This window comes from Netta rufina (assembly GCF_964035555.1).
Source record: "Netta rufina genome assembly, chromosome: 1".
In the NCBI taxonomy this organism is placed as follows: Eukaryota; Metazoa; Chordata; class Aves; order Anseriformes; family Anatidae; genus Netta; species Netta rufina.
The window spans coordinates 55,615,992-55,621,991 of record NC_140123.1 but is presented as its reverse complement, the minus strand read 5'-3'; positions in this window follow the sequence as shown (position 1 = coordinate 55,621,991).

The window sequence follows — 6,000 nt, the reverse complement described above, 5'->3', positions numbered from 1 at the left end:
AACATTTTCTACTTTTTATGGACTTAGCTTTTTCAGTGAGATGATTTGCAAAACTCCAAACACAGGGTTAAAACTGAGCTCCATATCAGTGTCTAGTTATAGTAATATGTGTGTAACTGTTGCTTCAGTAACTCAAACACAATTCAAACGTCACCATCTTGTTTTTCAGCCAGAACCCCAGAATGGGAGGCAGTCACAGTACAGAGCATTGATGGGACTGGCTTACTTGGAGCAGAGACAAGTCACCAGCTGGTGGCCACCAGCAGCCACAGCTTCCTGCTCCTTGCATTGCTCACCTCCATCTGCAGCCAGGGCCTTTTCATGTCTCCTTCATTGCTAGGTCCCGCTCAGCCTTAACCACCTTAACCACCAATTATCCCAATTTTGTCCCAGCAAATGGCCAGGAATGTGCTGCATCTGCTCCCTTCTAGATTTACGCCATGCCCTCTAAACGTGGGTGAGACAACAGTGGTGCAGTACAACCTGCAGGGATGCATGCAGGAAGCACAGGAAAAATAGTTTGAGAACAAGTGCTTAATTGGACTTGTGGATGCAGCCTTGCTTTCTTCCTCACATTTTATCTTTGTGGGCTGAACATAACACACGGGCAGTTTTACACCAAGTCTTAACCATCACTTTTAGTTTAGTAGCTGGTCATGCGATTCCTAAGCACTGAAACGTCACGCACACAGATATTGGCATCTCTGTGTTAAGGGGCAGCACCAAGCGTCTGATCAGAGAGCTTTGTCTTTGAACACTAGTAAAACACTCCCTCAAATATGTCATCCTTACAGCCTCTGTCACAGGAACCAGGCTTCTTATTTCAAAGAAGGCTGCGATCCTGTGAAAAAAACAAGAGCATATGGTAGCATAACCAGGAACCAGATCCCAATGCAAACATCTTAGAAAAAAATAGGCAAATTGATTTTGGTGTTTCTTAATTTTTGACTTTGATCTCAGCTTTTCTTTAATATTCCATGTTAGTGTTTTACTTGACTTAGGTGAGACTTAATTCTTGCGAGTATGGGAAATACACTCGTCCAACTGCCCTTGGCTGAGCAGCTGCCACTGGATTTTAGCTCATTCAGCTGAAGGGCATTAATTTACCACACGGAAAACTGGGAAAGATCAGTAAGCATCAATGAAATGATGAGATTTAAGCGTAGTGCAGAGGAGACCCAATTAAGGAATTTATTAGAAGAGCAAAATATCACATACAGCGCTCTATAGCATAAATCATATTATGTATAGCAGCCTGTACCCTTTCATGCACACTAGAGACCATGCACTAGTCATCTCTTTCAGATTGAATTTATGTCAAATGTTAGCTTTGTGATCTGGAGTACATGCTAAATTACCCAAGACAACTAACTCTCGGTGATAGCAAAAAATAGAAGCCTTCAAAATGCAGAAAACAACTTACATTGCTGCCTGCTGGTGTGGCTGTGTTGAAATTGACTGTTAGGAAAATTAGATTAAAAAAAAAAATACCAGGCTATTTAATGGATCTTTTTTTTCCTCCCTGATACCTATCGATATTTCCCAGACACCTTCCTCCTCTTGCTCCACATCCACATGCACTTATCATGTTCTGTGTATCTCCCCACGGTGTAAAGGTTGTTAAACTCCCACGTTTACGCTCAGAGCCAAATCTGTGTTTGAGGGAATACGTGGCCACCCACGTCACGATGTTATCAGGCTGGTAGCATAACTCTGCTAATGGATTCAAAGGGACAATAAAGCCTTAAGGAATTCTCCCCAGTATCATTACTTTGTCTGTATTTATTTCAACTGGCACATGAGGTCTTTTTTCCCCCAGCTGCAATTACCCATAGCAAAGGATGTTTGTGGTCATGTAATTCCACTGACATACAGTGATCCCTTTAGAAGAGCTCGTTCAAAGTTAAAGGATGTTCACCCCAGAAATGTACTTGCATGATACTTACAGTAGAAGTCAGTATGCCTCCAGGAAACAGACATTCCTGATTTTTTTTTTTTTTTTCTCTAAAAATGTTAACAATGGACAAGTTTGTTGGAAAAAAAAAATCTGTATCGTATGATAGTATAAAATTTTGCCCAGCTAGAGCCTTTAAATTGCAATCAGTCAGATAATAATAATAATAATAATAATAATAATAATAATAATAAACTTATCTTCTTGAAAGATGAACTGTTGTAAGAAAAATCAGTGTATTGATAAATCCAATTTAAATTCAGCAAAATTATTAGAACCACAAGAAATACGGCTTATTACAATTATTCTTGCTGCTGTGTTATATACTTGTTCCAACGAGGGCTGTTTTCTGCCTCCTGCTGCTAACCCCATCGTGCCAGTGAGATGTCTAACACAGGATTACCTCGGCTCTAACCCCAAATATAGGAGCAATTGAATGCAAAATCCAGACCAAGCTGGGGTGTCACCACAGAGCTCTGTTCGTGAGGCCGCTTGCAGCAGACATCACCAGCTGGGGCCAAGCAATCTTTCCTGGCGTGACGGTGATTTCCTTGGCCTGCATTCAGCTACACTGCCATTTTGGGCTTTTTCTCTTCCAGCTGAGGCCTCTCCCCACACCACGAGGGGGAGATGATGCTATTTTGCAGTTACCAGGCGCGCACGCAGACAAAAATTCAAGGCGGTTTTACACTAAGCCACCAGGAAAGAATTCAGCGGGACGTTAAACCGGAGAAACAAGTGCTGAAATTTCAAGCCGTCATAATCTTGGAAGTAAAACCCCAAACGTCTGGGTAATGAAGCTTCCCAGACATGTTTGTGTGCTGCCTGAAGCCTTGCCCGAAGAGCCTTGATTTCACGTCTCGGCTCCCGGCCGGGGCCCAGAGGAGTGACTCAGAGATGCTCGCTCGTCAGCACCAAAAGGAAACGAGACGACAGTCGGAAATTGATAGGGGGAGGAGGAATTAAAAGGCCTTGCCTGTAAGGGAGCACAAAACCCAACATTCATCTTCGCTGCGATGACACACATCTGTTGTGGATCTTGCAGCAGGAGGGACAGCAGCCCGAGGAAGAGGGACAGAGCCTGAGCAAGGGCTCACCTGCTGGGACACTGATCCGACAGCTGCTCGACCGCTTGCACTAGTGCATTTTTTGCACCATAATCAAGCTAGGAAGTCATCATCGGATACCAAATCAGCTCATATTAACACTCAAGTTTATTGTCTTGCTTTGTCCCTGCTGCAAACTTTGATAGCAAGCTTCTCTTGGAGAAGAAAAATAAAACTGCCAAGGCAATAAACTCATTGGTACATATACAATATGCATTTGCTGCAACATTTATTCAGTCAGAAGATGTCTGGCCCATGATTATATACATCAGTTAGTATGTATTTACAAATCATGTCATATAGGTGACAAAAATATATATATATTAGTACAAATACTGGTTTAATTCAAGAATGCCAGACAAAACACTTACTCGATTAATTTTATATGTGAGAGCATATTGAAAGGAAAGTGCTTTCAGTCCTTTTCCTATGTCTTTGATTCCAAACTTCAACACAGCTTAGTCCTTCCACAATCACATGGTTGGGGGCTCAATAACTAATGATTTGAACCCGTTATCCAGTCAGTGTGAGTGAGCACCTGTGTGTGTATGCAGGAAAAGCAGCCTGTGGGCTCAACTCAGCATCAGTGCTCTTGCTGGCAACATGTAGATCTGTGGGCAAAAATTAAGCCTTGGCTTCCTAGGCTGCCCTTTGATGTCATACAAAACCCAGTGCTTACTTGTAGGTAAACTGCTTCCACCTCTGAGGGTCACAGCATAGAAAGATAAACAGTATGTCCAGGAAAAGCACCAATTTGGAGCAATTCCCCCGGGAATTTGGGGCTTAATACTCAAGAACCTGCATTTTACGCAACACTTAGGATGTGTGAGTAAATTACACTGTAAAATGGGGGGGGAAATGCAGCAAAAAACGTATCTGGTACATTTTATAGCCTGAGTCAAAGAATTCAACAGAGGGGGTGCCATTGGTCCCAGTGGAGTTTGGAGATGAATGGTGCACTTTGAACTTTAAAACTGCGGCGAGTGCAAGGCTGAGCCGAGGCAGATGGAAAGTGCTTGTTATAGCTGGGATGATTCACGGCACAGATGGGCTCTGCAGCATTTTGGGTTTGTTTTGAAACAGGAGCGGGAGGACGCATAGTTAACATGGAGTGGGAGGCTGTGTTTGTTGTGCGTGTGGGGCAATGGCACGGAAGAAGATATTAAATGGAGAGGGGGAAAAAAAAAGAAGAGAGAGAGAAGGGAGTGGTCATAAGAGAAGGCTGAGTGGAATGCGAGGAATTAGCACGGGGTGGAGCAAGAGATGAGGGGAAAAACAGAGGCACAGTTGGAGTTACACAACTTGTCAGGTCTTAAATGTGCTACTGACGGAGGAAGAGCCCATAAAAAGCTCCGGGGACGAGACACGGCAAAGGTGGTTGGCAAAAATGATAACAGCAGTGGGCTCGAGCCCAGGTGGTGTGTGCACAGCGGAACGATGTCTAAAAGAAAAAAAAAAATTAAAATAGAGGAAATTAGGTTAAAAAAAATAGTGAAAGAAGAGCTGGTGAATTATCCTGAAGAACTCCAGATTCCTTGTGTCCTTAGATTCTTCTTCTGTAAGTTCAGGCAAGTTTTTTCTGATCTGTGTTACCTAGCCAGGCTGTCCTGTGTCACGAGTACCCTTGTGCTCCACACAGGTTATGAAGATGTACCTCTGAAAATCCTGGTGTTACAGGACCTGCCGAGTTTGTGTGTGTGTGTGTGTGGGCAACACGTGCCCGAAGCCTCCAATTATATGCAGCTAAGTAGCTTTTCTTGGGGCGTGCTTGTCAATAAATATGGTGTGTGTGCACGTACATCACTGCAACCCTCCCAGCCCGTGTTTGGTGACTCACAGTCCCTGAGCTAAACCAAGGAGGTGTTTGGAGGTCATGGCACTGCTCTGGCAACAAGAAGAAAGAGTTTTAGGAAATAAATTTGTCTGTTATTGGTGCTTGCGTTGTAGCAAGTGCTTAGTGGACATCTGGACTGATCATCAAGCGGCTGTTCCGTCGGAATCAGAAGTAATGACACGTGCAGATAAGGCACATCAGCAGCTTCAGCCTGATGGGATGAGCCCCTACCTGACACCAGCAGCAAATGGGAAGAGATCTAATTGTGCTGCTAGAACAAATTCTAATATAATGCAAAACTCATTTGTGTAGGCTTTGAACTGGAACTTGGTGACTCATCAGTGTTTTGGCGATTGCTAACAGCAACGCGAGAGAAGTAGCAAAGTTCTTTGCAAATAAAGGCTAATGCTTTCTAAACACACATAGGATACAACCTCTCTCCTGCCTTCTCTGAAAGAAGCTCCAGGAAGAAAATCGATAAGTGGATCGTTTGATTCAAATGAAATCGTGCAACCACCTCGGGTAAGAATTCAGGGTGAGGCCTGAGAAACTCCTTACCGAGATGGAAAATCATAAAGCAGCGTCTTTCATCACATATTGTATTTCCTCATTTTGCCTTGCTGATATAGTAACAGCCGAGATGATCTTCTCAGCCACAGGCATAATTAATAAGGCATTGGCCTGGGTTCAAGATAAGAGTGTTTTAGACCTTTCAGAAGAGAACTGAGATCCAAACGGATAGCAGATCACTCGCTGCTGAATGAAGACCTTCAAGAATTTAATTAGAGTGTGGGAAAATCTGAAAGCTTTTCGCGGTGGACAGAGATAAAGGTGGAAGCGCAGTATCCTTTCAAACCCAGCAGGAAAATCAGTGTGTGAGAAACCAGCTGACAATGCTACCAAAACCCAGGTACCGACATTGCCTTGGCAGCAATGATGGCCCCTCTGCCAGCATCCTCTCTGATTTCCCATGGACCCTAGCAATGAAGGACATTTGAATATATTTACAAATAACAATTTAATCAAGAAAAAAATATATATATATTTGAAAGGGACTCCAGATTTTGACCTATTTGAGGGGATGACTCAACACCAGCTGTTCTTGT